The following is a 20,857-nucleotide window of genomic DNA, read 5'->3' on the forward strand; positions in this document are numbered from 1 at the left end:
CCCCACCAAGTTTCTATAGTGGCCAGTAGTCTGTTGTGGTGATGCCATCACTATGTCATTATCCATAGAATGTTAGCACTATTTCTTTATTTTTTTTTTATTTTTTTATTTATTGGGTATTTATAATGCTCCTTTACACAATGTGTTATGAGGCACTACAAGACAAGAGGGTCAGAGAACAGGGAGGACAAAACAATAATGATCCTACTAGGCCTTGTAAAATTCAGATTGTGCGCTAGGTTAAGTAATCAGGCCATGGATGACAGTTACAGGGAGAGAAAAGTAAAGTAACTAGCCTAGTTGGTGGTGTCAGTACGTCAGGGAAACAACAGCCAAGGACATCCATGGTTGCATCCTGCACCAGTGTTACTACATATCAATAAAGGTGACTTACCTTCATCAGACGTGTCATCTTGTCTACATGATCCTCTGCTTCAGGGTGTGCTCCATACCCCCGGGGACCTCACAGAATTGGCGACGAAGGAAAAAGACCCTGCGGGACTGCTTCGGGGGGTGCAGTGACGAAGTCTAACCCCTCCCCCTTGAGCGAGCCACCACCCAGGACTACGCTGCTGATGGCAACACTGTGTTCTGCCTAGCTGGAGAAAACTGAAGGCCCGTCGGTGAGTAGGATGGCAGGTGCTTTCAGTCTGGTTTTCGTGTCGCTGAAGGTCCATGAATAACTGTTCTTGCCTGTGCGGTGTGGCAAGCTGTGGTGGGCAGGGGAAACAGTTGAGGAGAAGAAGGTCATGTAACATCGAAGCAAGAAACCAGAAGCTCTGACGTCTTTGAAGTGCTGAGCGGCTGTGGTATCACAACCCGACAAGCCAATGCAGGGTTCAAAAATGAGGGGCGCTGGGAGCTATTTAGCTCCTGCTTATGGCCTTGAAGAGCATGGTTAGTTTAAAACCAACAGTTACCAGGAGCTACTTTTGGCTCCAAAGGCCAACTGATGCTGAAGAATCACAACTATGTGAATTTAATTCTGTGCATTTGGGACAATCTACAAATAGACATTAGGGCACAGCTATATGACATTGAAAGCATACGGGGTCATAAATAATGGATACAGTTATATGTTTTCATTTGATGTGGAAGTTAGATTTGCGTAACACTATGTACTAGCTCTTCGTTCCCCAGTGGTAGCTCCTGGTGACTGATTACTGATGGATACCCAGGAGCTGCTTGTAGCTCCTGCTTATCCAATCTTAATTTCGAGCCTTGGAATGGCTGAGCACGCCGTGTCATCAGTGTCATCATGCACCCAAGCGTACCATTGCCCAGAGCATGATGAGGTAAAAGTTCACGTGGGCTGAAGAAAACGGAGCATCGATGCGTGCGACGGGGGCGAAGAGCAGCCGGAGCACAAATGTAAAAAAATGGATGTAAAGAGAAGCCCAAGAAACGAATGTGCCCTTTCAGAGAAGACATCATTAAAGGAATGTTATCCTCCAAAGTACTTTGCAGCGACAAACAGATTGTGCGGTGGCTGTACAGAGATTTTCCATTGTTTGGAGGAAGACGTGTTAGCAGCACAGTTGGGGTTTTGCTTGATATGTGGGGAAATTCGGAATGTTCCGGGAATAATTATTTGATTACCTTGCAGGAACTGGATCCAGATCTAGTTCGAGGGAACGCATTTAAACAAGCAAATGAAAACTAGGATTCTGGTGCCTATAAGTGTATTATCTACTGCTGTTGGCGTCAGATGTTATTTGGCAGTGTATAAAGATGTGCATCCACAACATTTATGTGGGGAGTGGAGCGAAGTGTTGTGTGGAAAATTCGAAATACATAGGCAATATCCATGTGGTTGTGTGTGATTTGAGATTCTGTCTTGCTTTGACCGTGATCAACAAAGGATTGATTATTGCTCACAGGAACCTGGTGAGTTTGTATCCAGGAAATGTATCCTGAGATTAGTAACATACGTGCCTTACATACATTTGTATGTTTGGCCATATTACATGTTTAGCAAGGGGGGCTTTGGGAGAGTTTTAAGGTGTTTATATTCAGCATAGTGCTCACTGAGATACTGCTTACTCATACTGTAAGCAGTGAGTGAACTGTTAGGCTGGTGCCATTATATATGCCTTAGCTTAGTGAATAAAATTGTTGAAGCTAAGTGTTGTCTGTGTGCATGGCACGGCCATGTAGGCCAGCCAAAGGGGCATTATCTGCATGAAGTTAGTGATGTTTTATGCATGTTTGTGTGTTTAAGTGGTGATTCAACCAGTTCATTTTATGGGTAAGGTGGCCTGCACTAGGGGTATTTTTTGGCTTTCAGTGTTTTCACAGTAAAAGCTGCCTGTGCATCCTCTGTGGCGGCAGTTGGGAAGTGTACATTTCATACATTTCTCAAACTCCAGGTACTGGTGTTCAGTGGTTTGCCAATTGTGTATTGCCCTCATTTTGTAAGTATTATGGGATGTGGTAGAATGAGGGTAGTGACCTGCGGGTTCTGTCATATCCATGTGGGGTTAGCTGTAGTTTACAACTTGGGCCTGCGTCTTTCTAGGGCAAGTGCTGGTTCTGCGCTCTCCATAGTGGCTGTTGGGGGTGTGCATTTCATACATATCCCAAACTCCAGACTCTATTAAAGTTCTGGCATTCAGTAATCTTGCCAACTGTAATCACAAATCTTGTAAATGGATGGTGCAGGGATGATGTATCTGCATGTTATGAGGGATATCATCAGGTATGTTATTTAGTAAGTTGAATGTGGTTGAGGGTGATAGAGAGGGCATTCATTATAATGTATCTTATGTATTCTGCGTTGTCTTTGTTTTTCTTATTAGGAAATGTTTTCTTTACTTTTTGGGAACTTATGTTTAGAAGAAAGGGTGGGAGACTGGTGTAAGGTAGTTGCTATTTCCAAGTGTTTGGAGGGGGATGAGGATGATGTATGTTCCTTCATTTTGATGTGCAACATCCCGTATCTGTGTTTGATAAGATGGTTAAAAGGTATTCAGTTCGCGTGCTCGCTGAGCTCCCGGTGCCGCCAACACATCCTGCCAAATCCTGGGGGAATTTGACTTGCGACACTCCTGCAAAATTACGAAAAGTTGGCCGACAGACGACACGACACATTGCAGTTGCTCCCGTAACAAAACGGAGGCCGGAGGCGAAGATAACTGCGGTGGAAGGTGATAGAGCGTGGCACCCGCCGAACTCGATCCAAGATGGCCGACAGTGACTTGGGATAGTGCGCCACTGACATCCGGCACGAAGAACAGCGCCATACAGGAGGAGCGAACGGTTGATGGGAAGGCAGTGACCAACCGTACGCGCTCCGCTCCGCTCCGCGTTGAGCGCCCGCCAACTCAGAACAAGGGGCGACAGACAGCGACGGAGAGGCACGTGATTGGGCACGCGAAACGGTGAGGAGCAGGGTGGGCGGGAGGCAGTGGTTGCGAGCAGCTTTCCCGCTTGCCCGCTCCCAGAAAATCGCTTGTGATTAGATCGAGAGTTAAATCCGTGCCCCGGCCCACGCACAACGCTACTAGAATCATCAAGGCGGATCCTCATCGAAGTTGTGACTGCAACGGTCATGGGCAAGGACAAGAGCAGGAGAGGCACGACGCAAAGCAAAATGGAACAATACGCGGTGCCCACACTGGCCACGGAGCCGACACAGGAAAGATCGGCAATTACTGAAGATGAGGAACCCGAACCCTCTCTCAAAGACATTATGAACGCCATAGCCAACTCCAGAACCGCTATGGAGATTAAAATGGACGGCATCAGCACAGAAGTGTCCCTCCTACGCCATGACTTGCAGAAACTCACGTCCCGCACGGGAGAGGCGGAAACCCGCATATCCAACACGGAAGATGGCCTCCGAAACATCCATCAACAGATGACCAGAGTACTGCAACGTGTTAAGACTCTAGAGGAACGGGTGGAGGAAGGAGAGGGGCGCTCTAGACGGAACAATATACGAATCCTGGGATTACCTGAGAAAAGTGAAGGCCCCTCCATGGAACTATTCCTTGAACAACTACTCATGGACCTATACGCCCCAAAGAATTTTTCGAAACTTTTCTCCATTGAACGTGCACATCGAGTCCCAACAGGCAGACCAACGCCTGGGGCCCCACCCCGCACTGTGATTGCCAAAATCCTAAATTACAGAGATCGCGACGCGATACTGCAAATGGCCAGATCCAAGGGAGCCACGACCTACAACGGCGCGAAAATCGCTTTCTTCCCGGATTTCACACGGGAAGTACAAAGAGCACGCCAATCATTTGACCAGCTTAAGAAGAAGCTACAGACCCAAAACATCAAATATGGTCTCCTGTTCCCGGCACAGCTGAAAATTTACCATAATGGCACAACCGTGCACTTTAATGACCCAAAGGATGCATGGAATTGGGCAGAAAATAACCTGGAGGGAGATTGGGGCCCCACAAATAGAAGGGAACGTGAACGAAATAGACCGCGCCCGGACAGATCCCCGAATGCACAACCACTACAAGGCCAGGATGGACTACCACCAAGAGAAGCCGACTGAAGTGTGCGGACACATGCTGATAGCAATGCACTGTCAGAGCTTTTCCCCCCCCCCACATTGAAGAAATGGCGGCTCGAGCGGGGCCCCCCCCCCCTCAACAAAGGTAATAGGACCAGCGCCGAGCAACGGCGACAGAATCGCAAAGAAGTTATATCGAATGTATTGATTGTTTGTTCGGTCCGAGCAGACCCTTGTCAGGCTCGGCCTAATGTTGGGGCGACAGGTACTTCCAGTTGGGGTGGAGTATGGGGAGGGTACGAGGGAGTTTGTGTTTAGGACAGAGTTTATTTGTTTGGTTTGCTGCTCTAAGATCAATGCGCGCAATAGGCTGGGGTCGGGTTCCAGGGGGGCGGATAAGGGGCAATGCCCGGAGATACACACAACATTACCCGGCATGTCCGATTCCCGACCACCATGACTGACCACACCGCTGAAAGCAAGAACAGGTCTATTAAGATAATGACCTGGAATGTGAATGGGCTAGGCAGCAGTATCAAGAGACGCCTTGTACTCCAATATTTGAACCGTTATACGCCCGATGTAGCCTTCCTAACCGAAACGCACCTGGCGGGCACAAACTGCAACCTCTTCAAGCGAACTAATTACCGCATCGCGATACACTCAGGTTTCTCCATGGGAGCTAGGGGGGTGCTGATCCTCGTGCACAAACGACTTCCACTGACCCTCTCATCCGTCACACAGGACCCAGGAGGTAGATTCGTTCACATAACCGCGACTCTTTGGGAGCGGCCTATATCCATGCTAGCCGTATATGCACCACCTACCTTACTCACTGCACTACTTGAAGATATAACGCCAATGTTGGCGGCGGACTCCTCGAGCTTGATGGTGGTGGGGGGAGATTTCAACGAGGTCATGCACCCAGAACTTGACCGAACACACATCCGCTCGAGAAATCCAGCTACGCATACCAAACTAGCCACGTTCGCCGACGCAATAGGCCTGAAAGATGTGTGGAGACATTTGCATCCTGGCACGAGAGAATACTCTTTCCTCTCCGGAGCACACGCCTCATTATCTAGACTTGATTACTTTTTTCTCCCGATCTCCGAATTACATCTAGCAACCGATGCACACCTCCTACCCAGAGGTATATCGGACCACTCCCCGCTCGTAATGGTGCTCAATACACACAGGCCGATTCCCCCACCCACGTGGAGGCTAAACAATTATTATCTGGGCTTCCCCGACCTAGTCGAACATATCAAAAAAGGAACAGAATCATACTTTGAACTGAACACAACCTCAGTGGATAGCCCTGTAACATTGTGGGAGGCATACAAACCCGTACTGAGAGGGGAACTCATATCCCAGATCGCAGCCCATAGGAAAAAACACGCCGCGGCGATCCGGGCGGCCGAAAAGCGAGTACAAGAGGCAGAGGTAGCTCATCTATCCCAAGACCTCCCAGAATCCCATCGCGAATTACAGCTAGCACAAAAACAGTTTCAAAACGTCGCCCTGGACAATGCCAAACAGGCACACGCAGCGATGCGGACCAGAGTGTACGAAACCGGGGATAAGGCAGGCAAAATGTTGGCGTGGCTGGAGAGGCGTGACGAGGGGCTCCGACATGTTAGAGCGATCAGAACACAGGGGAATACACTAGTGACAGCGGACCGTGACATAGCGGAAGAGTTCGCAAGCTACTACAAGGAACTCTATGGACCGCCAATCTCCCCCATTGACACTACACCCATCTCGGGAATCACCCTTCCCTCCCTGACACCTGAACAAAGAGCCCTGCTAGAAACCGACATATCGGAGAATGAATTGTCTGCAGCCATAGCCGACCTTCAACCCGGGAAAGCCCCGGGACCCAACGGCCTTCCGGTCGAGGTATGGAAGAAAATAGGCACGAGCGTAATTACACCACACTTGCTGAAAATGTATGAAACCTCCCGAAACAAAGGGTCCCTCCCACAAGACCTGAGACAGGCCACCATAGTGGTCATACCCAAAGCGGACAAACCCCCAGAGTGCTGCAGTTCGTATAGGCCCATTTCCCTTATCAATACAGAAACCAAAATTTTAGCGAAAACCTTAGCCAATAGATTGCAGCAAGTTATACCCTCCTTGATCCACCCGGATCAGTGTGGTTTTATGCCGCAGAGATCCACGCGGATGAATATACATCGATTATTCATGGCGATGGAGAATGCGACCACCATCCGAGACCCGTTGGCCCTGTTGGCCGTAGACTTTGAGAAGGCCTTTGACTCTATCAGGTGGGATGCGATCTGGGAGATAATGCAAAGGATGGGATTCGGGCCCCAGTTTATGAGCTGGGTTAAATTATTGTACAAATCCCCGCTAGCAGTCACGAAAGTGAATGGTCACGTGTCAGGCCCCTTTGAAATCGGCACAGGAACCAGACAAGGATGCCCACTGTCGGCCATGATATTCGCAATAGCGATTGAACCACTCGCTATACTGTTAAGAACAAACGAAACATGGAAGGGATTTAGATGGTCTGAAGCCTGGGAAGATAAGGTGTCCCTATACGCGGACGACTTATTGGTTTACTTACAAGACCCGGTCAGATCCTGCCCCATAGTGACTGATTTACTGCAGAAATACGGCTCCTTCAGTGGCCTGAAAGTAAACTGGGACAAATCCACCTTATTCCCACTTAAACAAGAGGGAGACTCGATCCCGCCCCAATGTCCCTACCGGGTAGAAAGGGAACAATTCAAATACCTAGGTATTCTAATAACAAATAAGCTGACTGATTATGTGCCCAGAAACCTGTACCCAGTCATGACAAGATTTGCAGAGGATGCCCGTCACTGGTCATCCCTCCCGCTGACACTACTGGGTAGAGCTGCACTCTTCAAAATGATGACCCTACCCCGCCTACTCTACATATTACAAAATGCCCCATTACACATCCCTTCAAACATATTTAGGAAAATAGACCAGACACTCCGCAGACTGCTGTGGAATAACGGTCATCCACGCATAGCCCTAGCTACACTCCAAAGATCCATATGGGAGGGCGGAATAGGACTACCCCGAATGCAAACATACTATTGGGCCAGTCAATTGATGAAAGTGAATGACCAACTACACGGCGACACCGATGCACCACACAACAAATCTCTAGAGTCGGACACTCCTGGAAAACCCATCATGCTGTACCTTTATAAGAAAAGAGACCGCGCGGCTACTCCCAACATGCGCGCACAGCTAACACAAATCTGGACAGACGCACACAAGTTCGTGGGATGGGGCGACAAACTATCGCAGGCCCAACCTCTGTGGAACAACAAGAACCTTCCAGGTGTATACACGCTCCCCAGGTGGCCGAACTGGTCCCGGCAAGGTCCGCCCATCTTGGGAGACGTTGTGAAAGATAACACCATGGTCCCTTTTGCAGAGCTGGCTCTCCGACTTGGACTTCCCCAAACCGAACATTACCACTATGCTCAACTACAACACGCACTACGAAACATCCTCCCCGAAGTGAGCCCCCTACCGGACTTCACCCCCATTGAGAGAAATCTACTCCCGGAACCAATTACCCGGAGAGTGACATCGGTTCTATATAGTGCCATAAGTTCCTTTGGCACACCAGATCTACTGTCACTGCGGACCAAGTGGGAATCGGACGTGGGGGCCATACTGCCGGAGGAATGGGTCATGACATTGATGTTCCCTAGGGAGATAGCGATTTCATCAAGGCTTAGATTGGTTCAATTAAAGATATTACACAGAGTATACTATCCCAGGGTGGCCCTACACAGATGGGGAAGAATAGATGATCCGAACTGCCTGCGATGCAAAACGGAAGAGGGTACCTTTTTCCACATCATATGGGATTGCACACATATACAACCACTTTGGGAGGCATGCTGTGCGGAACTCTCTAGAGTTATGGGGAAAACAGTTCCCAGAAACCCTAAGCTACTACTATTGGGGATAGATGATGAAATTGACCTATCTAGATATGAAAAACTGCTCTTGTTCACCACCACCGCACTTTTGAAAAGGAACATTGCTCAAAAATGGGGCTCGGACCAAATACCGAGCTATGAACAATGGAGAACGGATGTGGATATCTGTGTCGCAACGGAATACAGAGTATACGCGGCCAGAGGATGCCCGGCAAAAGCCCTGAAAGTGTGGAGGAAATGGGAAGATGCCCAATGAGGATTATAAAACAACTGGACGCTGCCTGCGGGCTCAACTAAAGCTGTCCCCCCCCCCTTTTTTCCTTTGCAAACATATGTGTACAACATCTGAAACAGCCAGTAACCCTCTCCGGCAATGTGCATGTATTGATTGTTTACGTTGTTTATTTGTTTAACCTTGTTTTTTCCTAAAAACACCAATAAAATGTGTTATTAAAAAAAAAAAAAGGTATTCAGTTATGTTGATGATGCAAGACTATATATTCACCATGTTTTGAATGATACATAAGCTTAGTCCTACTCACTTTTGTGCTATCAAACTGACTGGTATCTAGCATCGCCTCATTAAGATCCCGATAGGTATCTTTTGTCAGTCTATTTCATTTTCAAAAAACCACATCTAACATACATTATTACCAAAAAGAAATTAGAATAACAGAAAAATTACGTTCAACTGACAAGACTGTATCCCGGTCTTTAGCATCAACTCCTCTCTTACCGGGGCAATTACAGACAAGCCACAATCTCTACTCTCCCCTTGTAACCCATAGCCTCTTTAATATAAGAGTCTCCATGCTTTGCCACCCGACATCCCTTTCCCAGACATTTGCCATACAAAAGACAAGAAGAGACACAATAGGATTTCTGCCCAAGTGGAGGTTCCAAGCACATCCAAACACCCTTGCCACCGGGAGACCATATCAACTACCGACTAATAGCCCCAGCCTCAGCACACCTCAAAGGGAGTCCTGATGTCAACCCCTTAAGGGCCGTTCCCCGCCGGAAAACCCCTATTCCGCCCCCTGCCTTTCCGGCTGACCATCCACCTAACCCTATGGATAGTGCTGTCCTCCCCCATCTGAATATGAATAATCCCCAATCGCCAATGAAGGTACCAGATCATCATGAGTCAAATATGTCAACTTCTCCATCAGGTAAACCTCCCAAACCTTGCACAGCCAGTAGCCTTCATCTAGAGTTGTGGGTTCTCTCCACTTCTGTGATACTGCTATCCGACACTCCCTTATAAGGGCCTCCCACATCTTTGGAAATCTAGAAGTGTCAAACCCCTTTGGAGGAATACCGCAAGGGGTACCTCGTAATGTCTTTTATCCAGCTAAGGAGCTCTGACCAAAAAAAAAACAATATGGGGGCAGTGCCACCACATATGCACTGAGGTACCCAGTACTCCACATCCCCATGTAAAGAGCGGTGAGACGCCTGGGAACATCTTCGATCCTCTCACAGGGTCCCTATGCCAACAATAGAGAACCTTAACATTCTGTTTAATGGCATGAGTGGAGAGATTACTATCAAACGTTAACTGGCATATTTTTACCCAAAGCTCTTCCGGTACCAAGTCAGCTAAGACTCGGTCCCAGTAGGACTTACATTTCTCCTTCCCCTTTATGGTGGACTTCACCAGGATTTATACATTTTGGAGATGATCCCTTTCCCAGATTGTGATGTGTCCACAATTCTTTCAAAGGGGGTCAAGTCTCGGGCAAGGTCCTCCCTACACTTAGCGGCTTAAAGGGCCCCCGTTAGTCTACGATATTCAAATATGCCCACATTTGCCCCACCCAACATATTTGGAACCTCCTCTACCGCTTTGAACCCCTCCACCCCCGAGGAAGAGGTGTGCCACCCTTTCTGGTCCCATGTGTGACCATTTCGGCACTCCCCTAAATCCTCTACTCCCCAATGAAAGCGGTGGTCTGCAAAGAGATCCCAGGGGTGAGGGCCAGGAGGACAACTCCCTATTCACAATGTTATATCTCCACTGATTCCAGAGGACCCCTAGGATGGGGTGGTCTCGGACCTCTAGAGGGATGAGCTTGTAGGGCACCCATAGGTAATCCATGACGTTTATCCTTCAGATACGTCCAACATGTGGTCAGCTCCATTGGCATATGTTCAAGCATCACTCTTAAGTTGGACCGCTTTGTAGTACAAAGCAACATTTGGAAACTCAAACCCTCCCTCCTCTTTCGGTAGCACAAGGGTCTCCCGTGCTATTTGTGCTCTCTACTTCTGCCAGACAAAACTAAGGCACATATGGTTTATCTCCTTAAAGACTGGCATCTACGCCTGGAAGTATGGTCGGGAGCATAAAAAAAAAAACAAGGTGGGGAAGCACATTCATTTTTATCACTGTCATCCTCCCCACCAGCGACAAGGTGAGATCCAACCATCTCATCTCATGGTCACGCTTTAATTTGGCAACCACAGGTGAATAATTGACCCTGTACAGATCTCAGTGGTCATTGGGAATCTCAACACCCAAGTAGGTTATCTTGTCCTTCGCCTGCGTTAGTCCACCACAGTCCCACCTGACAAGGGACTGTGCAAGCCTGTTCTCGATAGGACTTGGCGTAGTTAACTTTAAACCCTGCAAGACAACCATATGCCTGCAGTACTTTCATCACTTCCCTAAGTGAAGCCAACGGATCAGTGATGTAGCTCAAGACGCCGTCTGCAAGAGTGAGACCTTGAAATCCAGCCCTTCACATGCAATCCCTTGTATACCCCAGTTGGCTCTGATTGCCGCTGCCAACGGCTCTATCACCAGGTCAAAGAGGAGCAGGGATAGAAGGCAGCCCTGTCTAGTACCATGATAAAGAGGGATATCTTCCGACACTACCCCATTCACTACTACCCATGCCAATGGGTCTCTGTACAAAGCATTCACCCATGCTTGGCACCCCAAAACCAAACCGCAACAAGACTTCATTGAGGAAGTCCCATTCCACCCTGTCACAAGGCCTTCTCGGAGTCCAACAACACCAAGTAAGCATCCTCTATTATATTCAATGTCTTCCTAATGTTGTCTGCGCCCTATCTCCCTCTAACAAAGCCCACTTGATCTCCATGAATAAGAAGAAATGGAATAAATGTATCCAACCTATTTGCCAAGATATTTGCCAATATCTTCACGGCAGTGTTGAGCAGGGAGATCAGCCGGTAAGACTTGCACTTCGTAGGATCTTTACCCTCTTTAAGAAAGACCGTCAGTGCTACAGATATGTTTTTGAGGTGAGAGTATTTTACTCCATAATTATTTTACTTTAAGAGTACATGTAATTTCTAGGGAGTCAAAATTAGTTTTCTCCTTTGCAAGAGAGGAAAAAAGTATGTGGTATCCAGCCGACGCGTGAAAAAAGTTAAAACTGTATTTTAAATCAATATCATGCAACAGTCATCCTCTTTGACCGAAAAAGTAAGTTTCTCACAATTAACAGTTAAATCATAGTGTACAGTAGCACAAGCACCCGCCTGCATATGGAAATGATGAGCCTTAACACTCTGAGCTTCCCTTGCATGCAGAAAATAGGCACAAAAGCGCTTCGCTCACACAGAACAAGTCGCCTTGAGTATGAGCAATGCAGCCGTCCCTCATGCAAACCAAAATGGCAAATCAGCATAATAGCAATGCAAGCTTTCATCACTTAGAATAGGGGGAGTGGATGAGTGCCAGGTAAAGCAAGAGTAGAAGATTCCCACAAGTAGAACAGTTAAGGAATGGGTCTCCGCAGTAAACGCTCCCCTCACATAGAACAGGTGTGATATAGGTTTCAGGAGTGCAGACTTCCCTCCTAATATGGTAAAATCATGCCATGGCCCTCAGTACATCATGCTTTCCTCACATAGAACAGGTACGATGTGGGCCTCAACAGTGCCTCAACAATGCAAGATTACCACACATAGAATAGATAAGTCGTGATCAGGGCAGTAGATGTTCCCCTCACATAAAAAAAGGACTGCATGAGATGTGCTAGGACAGTTTGTCTGAAGTCCAAATAAGTGCTTAGTAAAACCATTCAACTGAGACAGTACACGACTCCACTCTTAGTATAAGACTGAACTACCTTAGTATATGGTAGCGTAGACAGCAGCCAGGTTTATTTTAGGGGGGATGGAGGGCTGTAGGAAAGTACTCTGAACCTGTAGTATACCAAGGATTCAATAGAAACACAGCCAGAAGTATTATACAAAATAAAGGTGTGTTATAAATACAAGTAGGCCAAGTTAAGTATCGAGGTATGTAAACACAACACAATGCGTGAAGGTACACAGAGCAAAGCATAAAACGTTCTTCAGAATACCTAACAGTAATTGTAGGGAAGTCAGACCTTATCATACACATTTAGTATAGGCCACACCTATTCATCGTGAGTAAAACCAATAGTTACCTTTAGATTACTTTCTGTAATACAAGGGAATAGACCCTGTCAGTCATGCAGTGACACTCAGCAAATAAATCACAAGGATACTTTTCTGAATAGTGGAACACAGATTTAAGAAACAGTATTTACCTCTAAATACTTTGAGGATAACACAGTTATTCTAGGTGAGTAAGATCTTTCTGGCGTAATATACAACTGCAGTTGCTTTTTAGCTCAGTCTAAGATAAGCAATAACACTTTACATTAATTTAAGATTGTACCAGGCAGACCAAGATCAGCTGCACCTAAAGAACACTTTTTAAGAATGGCACACAGTATTCTATGCAGGTAAAGCGTAATGTTGTAATATAGTATTACAATTGATTTTCAGATCAGTGGAACACAGATTGAGGTAAGCAATAACTCTTTAACTTATTTTAGGATGGCACACAGCTAACTCATGGTAAGTAAAACCTATATCATTTTTAAAGGAGCTACCAGCAACTTAAAGGTAAGTACAACCTAAGGCAGACTTATTCGAGGCAGGCTAACAGCAAGTCAGGGGAAGCAAAACCAAATTGGGGCACTCATACATTCATATCCTAAACGGAAAAGTCAAGTGAAGCCAACAGCATTACTTTTGGGGAAGAGGCACAACCAATTCACGGATGAGTAAAATAACCTTATATATACTTTTCAGAATGCCACAACACACATTCAAGGTAAGTAAGAACTTTTGTAACTGCTCACTCTCAGAGTTACAGTTACCAACAAACTCTTTCACAAGTAAGTACATGTTTAAACATTTGTTATACTTTTCAAGACAGACTCCTTTACATATCCATTTCTTCCCTAGTCTATTGCATGAATTCTCTAAGAGGCAGAAGATCGTCCCTAGTGGTCTAGGAGCCAGCTGTAGGCAGGGTGAGATGGGGTTCTGTGGCAGGCAAAAGTCAGAGTTCCTGTGGAAGACTGTTCAAACAAGTAAGTAGTTCACTTTAAAGTTAGGTAGGGTCCAGGAACTTCTGAGAAGACACCCTAGGAGGATTCCAGCAGTCGGCCTGTGTGAACTGGATGAGAGGACCCCCAATCACAGAAACACCCCAAAGCTTTACAGAAATCACAAAGACTTAGGGTAAGTAAATACCCAAGCCAACACAGTACCTTAGCACAGAAGAAGAGTTGCAGCAAGAAGACTTCGACATCTGCAACCAAAAACCCGGATAGCAAATTCCTTTATCGTGACGACTGAAGACAGGACAATGGAAGGACTTTTGCAGCAGGGATAACGGGAAAGGCTCTAGGCAAGATGATCTTTGCATGGTTTACTCCGCACAGAAGAAGAGGCTGTAACGGGGAGACTTCAGGATCTGCAGCCAAAAACCCAATCACTGAATTCCTTGTCATGAAGACTGAAGACAGTCCACTGCAAGGGCTTCTGCAGCAGGGATCAACGGGGAAGGCTCCAGGCAACAGTTTCTTCATGGCTTGATGCGGCTCTGTGGTTTTGGCACCCTTTTCATGAGCCAGAAGGCTTGACAAAGGTCTCCCGCCAGCGATAAAATTGACAGAAAGGATTTTCCCACTTTGGAGGTCAGAGAAGGAACAAGTCAGGACAAGGAACACTAAAATGGTGAAAAAAGAAGACAGGCCATTTTGGTAAAATGGGCACCCTTGGTGCCTTTACCGCAGCTGTGAAAAACAGCCTGCGTTAAAGGTGCACCAAATTGGTAAAAGGGTTCACTGCCACCAGCCATTTAAGGTAAGCTTGTCCTTGTAACATAATTGTTACAATGTATCCCCTTTCTCACTAGCACTGTATCTCCCCAGCAATACACATAAGGTGGGGTGTGCTGGTTTCCACTCAACAAAATGTAGAAGGGATAGGAATATCCTTTCTACCCTTGGGAACTGTAGTTCTCACAAGGTTAGCCAGAGAAAGAAAAAAGGGGAGCCTAAAGGGCAACCCTGTAACAATAAAAAGTTATACACCAAAAGTTGTCAAAGAGGATAAAATTAAAAGAACACTGAAAAACCAGAGGGTGTTTCACTGCCTAGACCCCGGGTTTCCCTTACTCAGATGGCCATGGCACAGCCATTGCCTTTGAATCCAGACCCTAGGGGTGACTAGTGCAGCAGTATCACCTGGGTGAAAAGTCCCCATAAAGTGGGGTGGGAATGCCCAATGGCGAGACATGGCATCCCCCCCTTTCCAAATACGCCTGTCCCATCCTATTTAATAGGATATTCCAACTTCCCAGATCACCCCCTTTACTACACAAACACTGAGCCGAGGAAGAGAAGGTCAGAGACTGAAAGGAATACCACCCATACAATACATTGGACATGTCCCACTAATAAGATCAGGCCCTTGATCTTATTTACATACACCTGGTATCTATTGGCTCTCCCCACATTGTTTAAAAGGTGGAACACTGAGACACACTCTAGGTAAGGTGATGCACGAGAACAAGCAGTTCTTCCAGGGCGATGGCAAACCAGGCAGAGCAGAGCGACAGACCGAAGGACGTAACCGAGGTACGGAGAAATTGTGGACACCCCGGCTAGAGATTGTTGCCTCCGAAGGGCCTTGAAGGTTGCGCAAGGAAGCCAAGCCAGAGAGAAGAGACAGACCTCTTATGTGTTTTAGGGATACTAACCACCCTCTTGGGTGAACAGCACAGTTGGGGAGGTGCAGCGGCAGTTGTGGTATCAGCCTTGACTTCAGGATCAAAGCCACGAAAGAAAAAAAATTATTAACACAGCCGGTGAGTTGATGAAAACAATGAAAGTCTGGTCTGTGTAAAATGAAATTTTATGGCAACAGTATCCGACGAATGAAGGTTGCGCGTGTGCCGCTAAGATGCAAGAGAAAGCAAAGTATTGTAAAGAACTGTAAATTAAAGATACAAAGTAACAGAGTAGTCAGGCAAAAGAAGATTGCCCAATCGAAAGTCTCTGTGAAATGTCTAATGACGTAGAAGCGGCAGGAAGAGAGAGAAACTGAGATGCAAGATTTGAACTGTTGTTAGGTTTGGTTCCGGCAGAGGAAAACCTTGATGTGAGAGATATCTTTGAACTTTGAAATAAGTACTGTGCTCCAACTACATGTACCAAGAGGCCTTGGTGTAGGACAGAAAAAGTGACGTTTGAGGAAAGAAGGTCAAAGTGGTCATGCCGAGGTAAGAGCAAAAGCCTCGCAGTTTCTAAAGTCTTCGACAGCGGAAGGAAAGTGAAAGGAGGCTTGAGCCTGATGAAAGGAAGTCTATGAAGGTGTGATTGAAACTTGGGGCAGGGAACCCCATACATGGTTATTGAAAGGGTTGAGCCGGGCGGAGGGAAATCTGTACTGAATTGTGGTAACCAGAAGCAAGAAGGAAACAAACTTTTGTTTAACTGTACTACAAGCTAAAAGGTGACCTGAGCTGGACTGAGAGAAAGCCGGGAGGTCCAGCGGATAAACTAGTGACTTTTCGTGGAAGACCAAGTGGGCCCTGGTCCACAAAACAAACTGCATCCCTGTGTCCAAAGCCATAGTGTGTCGCATGGTCCAAGCATGCCACCTTAACCGTGTTACAAAATGTGGGCAAGGGAGTTTACTCAGCCATACTGACATTTCTTTTGAACACTGATTTTCCTTTTTGCATTACTCATTCCCTTTACACATTTATTGTGTTAGAATGAGGGCAGGCATTAGGTTGTTTAGTATAGGCCATTTTATTTTGCATAAGGACTGACTAGGACCGTATTTTCTTTTTGTTTGATGGACGAGAATACTCCCATCTTAGTTATAGGGCAAGGTATGAGATTTAAAAGCCCTTTAAACCATCAATAAAGGTTTTGAAACTTGCAGCTCTTCTGTCGGTGTTTACGTGTGATACCATGCCTCCCTCACAACACTATGGAGAGGCTTAGAAATGACACCCATAGAAAGAGTAAAAGGATCTGTGAGTGTGGAAAGAGGTTCCGACTCAGTGAGGTATAGGGAAAAATAATCCAAAAGTAAAGCAAAAGTTTCTGGCGTTGACACAGGTCAGGAAGATTGATCATTGCTATGAAAATCTTACCTAGCAGGATGGAGCAGTGGAAGCACCCCAAAACTGAACAGGTAAATCAAGGGCATCAGCAGTGCAATTTAATAGGTACAGCATAGCCACAGCAGTGGGAGCACCACCCACATAGAACAGGAACAGTTGACTGCATTTGCAGTGCAAACTCCTCTTTGAACTAATAATGCATTGATAGCGACTCACCCGAATATGTAGGCTAACTCTGCTTCTGGAATCAGAAAATTGCCACACGGTAGGAATTTAGTCAACTGTAAAAAGAAGGAAATTCAACATTAGAACAACAACTGATTTGGGTATCAATTCCCAGTCGCTCTACAGCTACTTTACTTCCTAAAGCATGTTAAAGAAGGGGATGTTAATACAGGAGGATAAGTCACTCAATATTCTTGTACAAAGGACTGCACCGTTGATATCTTCTGTATATAGTGGATTTTTTAAGGCAAAAACAAATCTGGCCAATTATACAGTAAAGCAAACGTGGCTTGTGTTATGTGTTTTAAGGTCTGACATCAGAATAGTTTTTTTTAATGATTAATGGAAATGCGCTCATTTCCCGAACAACTGCTACTTCATTAGTATGCCCTTGGTGTGATACCAAAGTGCAGAGGTCCATGTGCACCACTACAATCTATATCTAATCTCATGATAAAATGTTAGCTGGACTGTGTTAACCTTACATCCTTCAGAGGTTGGTAAACTGACTATCTGTTAACGATAAAAATAAATACAGTGCTTTGAAGTTGGTCAAACTCTACATGAAGCTCTGCATAAAAAAGTGAAATGTGTACCTGGATTACCACTACAGGGGTGTGTTTGGTACAGTTTCTATTTCAGCTGCAAATCCAACCAATTTATTTTTGTTTGTTTTGTAGCACTTGCACTAACTCGGGAGTCGGGTTTAGAATGTTTGAATTGTAGTTTTGAAGATATGAAAGATGTGCCACATTAACTCCAAGTTGAGGTTCAATGGATGAGGTTTTTAAGTGCATGTATTTTATACATTGTTTTTATGATTAGAGTGCAAATTAAATTGTAAGAGTAAAATTATTTGCATTTCTATGTATAAATCCACCACGTAGATGCATCTTGATTAAATGCACACTACACAGGAACTCAGAAAAATACGGTTGCACAATGCAAGCATGCATTCACAGAAAAGGGCATAATTTATTTCTTATAAAGGATACTTCCCCTTCCCAGTTGTACGTTTACCATCTTATTACCAATATCCTAAAATGCTAGAAAAATAAATATGCATGCATGCTTCTGTATATGAACATATACAGATGCAAAACACAGCAGTATTTAAACAGAAAGAAACCATTCTTATCTTGCATTGTGATTCGCATTGTGATTCGAATAAATGCCGGTTTTCAGACCGCTCAAAGAGATGTACTGGTGTCTGTCAAGTCACCTGCCCTTTACACAGACCTCTGCTCTCAAACTGTGCATTAAACGTATTTAAAGCTAAGAATGTTACAATTACAAGATTTTAATACATAAAAAGGCCTGGTACGACCCTTATCTGGAGGCCTCCTGCCACACGAGTCAGATCCCCAGTCTCTGCATCACCACACAGGTGTTCTATCACCCACCACGCCATCTGTCTCTCTCTCTTTCTCCTTGTCCATTACATGTGTGCCCCTCTCACTTTGCCAAAAGCACTGGATCTGGTTTGGTGTCCCCATCCTGCCCCAGTACACTTATTGTCTCCTTCTGCTTAATCAGTTTTGCTGCTCTTTCTCTTTTTTGTTGCACTACACTACATGCCTCACAACTTTTTGAATTTCAAGGGCAAATGAACACAGTGATCCCATTGAAGGCAATGGAAGAGGAAGGTAATTTGGAGGATGATTAAGATTTGCTGGGAAGGTGTGATGTGTCCATGGTGGCCTCCAAATAATGGTAATTTGCGAGGGGGCAATGGGTTCTAACCCTCCCTCTTCTGGCCCACCACACTGGTTTTGCCCCACCTCATTCCTCTCTTACTCTACAGCACGGGTGCACAACATACGGCCCGCGGGCCTTTTGCGGCCCGCCATGCTGTTTTGTCCTGCCCGCAAGGTACAAAGACTTTCCTAATGGAGTGTGGCCCGCAAGCAGCATCGGCCATCCTCCATTAGGAAAGTCTTTGAAACTCTTCCAGGCAGGACAAAACACTGTGTAACGCTCACCTGACTCCCACGGAGGCGCTGGCCTGGTTCGCGCTGCTGTGACCTCTTCTAAGGTGATGCGCAGGGTTCGGAAGACGGACTGGACCGGGCCCCCAAATCTGGCTTGTCTGGCTCGCAGAAGTATCCTTCTGTAGGCAAAAATAGGGGATTAACTGTCTGCAGGGTAATGCAATCAGCCTCCCACTTTCCCCTCTCACCCTCCTCGAAACCCTTCTGTGATTCCTCGTAGCGTCTCACCTTAGGGTCTGGAAGGATGAGCTCTCCATCCTGCTTCTGATGCAGGGGCGCGTTGGTATCCAGTTACTTCACTGGATTTTCGGATTGGTGAGAACCAAACTTGCTTGGCTTCCAGGTAAGTTTTTTTGATAAGAGGTTCCCCTTGTGTCCATGCATTAATGTACTAATGCTAGTGTCTTTTTCCCCATAGGGGCCGGGGTACGGAATGCCGGGGAACAGGCACCGACCCGAGATGAGAGGTGAAATCCTTGTAGAAATCAGGTAAGTCTTTAATGAGCGTTTTTTGGTAATGTCTTTTCATTCGCTCATTAACGCTGATGTCTCTTTTTCCCCTTAGGGGCCGGGGTCCGGAAATGCCAGAATGCGGCGCGGACCCGAAATGAAGAGGGAATGAATCAACAGGTAAGTCTTAGCATTGAGATTTAGCTTTCCTTATTCCCTTTTCTCTCTCATCTTTTGTTCTGGTCTTTTTCTCCCTAGGCTCTGGGGCGTGACTGCGAATCCGGATGATCGCTGCTGAACATGGAGGCGCCCTGTAAAGGTGAGTGGAATGCGGCGCTGCAGCGATCGACGCGATGAGCTTTTAAATAAGTCTTCCTTTTCAGGATTGTCGGCGAGATGTCTCCGGGATGCGGATTTAGCAGGTAAGGACTTTTCCTTCTTCTGTTCTCTTCTTCTCTTCCTTTGCAGGTGATCCAGGATGCTGGCAGGCGTGGCAGAAGTCAGGATGCAGGGGCAGACACGGTGAGCGTCCAGCTGCTAGATGCAGAACAACGCGAAGCACGTGTGGCTGTTCGGGTGGGGTTTAAATAGCCTTGGAAGAAGTTCCAGGTATGTATCCTTCCTCCAATCAGGTATGTATCCTTCCCCGGCCACGCCCGGATGGTAAATTAGTCCCACAGGTAAAGTAGTTCCTTTCAGGCCTCAAGGAGGCCAGGATCCTGCAGCATGGTCTGCATCAGGTAAGTGCACCCAAACACTTCCATAATGAGCCTGGCGCCAATGGCGCCAGGACTGATGTCTTTTATGAGCCTGGCGCCATAGGCGCCAGGACACTGTCCAAAGGGCCCCTATATGGGGTTGCTGGGTCCTTCCTTGGGGACTGGATGTCCGCTTTCGAGGACGCAGGGCTTGAACCGGCTCCCTGGGAGCGGGCATCATGACAGCACTATAGGCCCCCCCCCCCCCCCCCCCGCCCCCAAGGCCCATCCCAAGGTTGTTCCCTCCGGGGGTTTTGGTTTGTCTGGGAAGAGTTGGTGGAATTTCCTGACTAATCGAGGTGCATGCACATGGTCGCTGGGTTCCCACGACCTCTCCTGAGGTCCGTACCCCTTCCAATCAATTAGGTAGAACAGTTTTGACCTAAACATTTTGGAGTCTAAAATGTTCTTCACTTCGAATTCGGGCTCCCCATCTATTAGAATAGGTTCTGGAGGTTTGAGTAGTCGGGTTCCGGGTACCACTGGTTTCAGAAGTGATACATGAAAAACAGGGTGAATTCGCATACTAGCTGGTAAATCAAGTTTAACAGCCACTGGGT

This window comes from Ambystoma mexicanum, chromosome 9 (genome assembly GCF_040938575.1).
Source record: "Ambystoma mexicanum isolate Mex_15411 chromosome 9, UKY_AmexF1_1, whole genome shotgun sequence".
NCBI lineage: Eukaryota > Metazoa > Chordata > Amphibia > Caudata > Ambystomatidae > Ambystoma > Ambystoma mexicanum.